The following is a 485-nucleotide window of genomic DNA, read 5'->3' as shown; positions in this document are numbered from 1 at the left end:
CATCCTTAAACCTCGTGTAATGCCGCCTCTCGGCAGGCTGGCGTACTCGAGAGCCCCTTCTTTCAAAATCTGAGCCTCAGAAATCTGCTGATCTGCTACTTTCTACAGCACGACACCCACGTCTTCCTAAACTACGGCGGGCTAATAATATTCAGAAAAACATGAACAGTCACGAACGCTGCACCAGGCCACATGCTTTATGGCGAATACCGTAATTTTAAAAGTATATAGTATACAGAGAGGCAAACGAACTCTCAGGCTTGGCCGATACCATATTTGACACAGAACAGTTTAGAAATTTTACTCCTAAAACCTTTTAAAAATTTCGAGTTCTGTTTATCTAGGCAACAATCTGAGCTCTCGTTCGCCGGTCAGTGCCCCTCGCCGGCCGCGCGTCCCCACGCCTCGGAAGCGCGGGGATCGCTCCCAGAGGCCTGATCCCCTCAGCCGGGGCGACGCTCCCGGCTCAGAGTCGGCGCTGGTAG

Source organism: Phaethon lepturus, unplaced genomic scaffold (assembly GCF_000687285.1).
Source record: "Phaethon lepturus isolate BGI_N335 unplaced genomic scaffold, ASM68728v1 scaffold24815, whole genome shotgun sequence".
NCBI lineage: Eukaryota > Metazoa > Chordata > Aves > Phaethontiformes > Phaethontidae > Phaethon > Phaethon lepturus.
Note: the sequence above shows the minus strand (reverse complement) of the source record.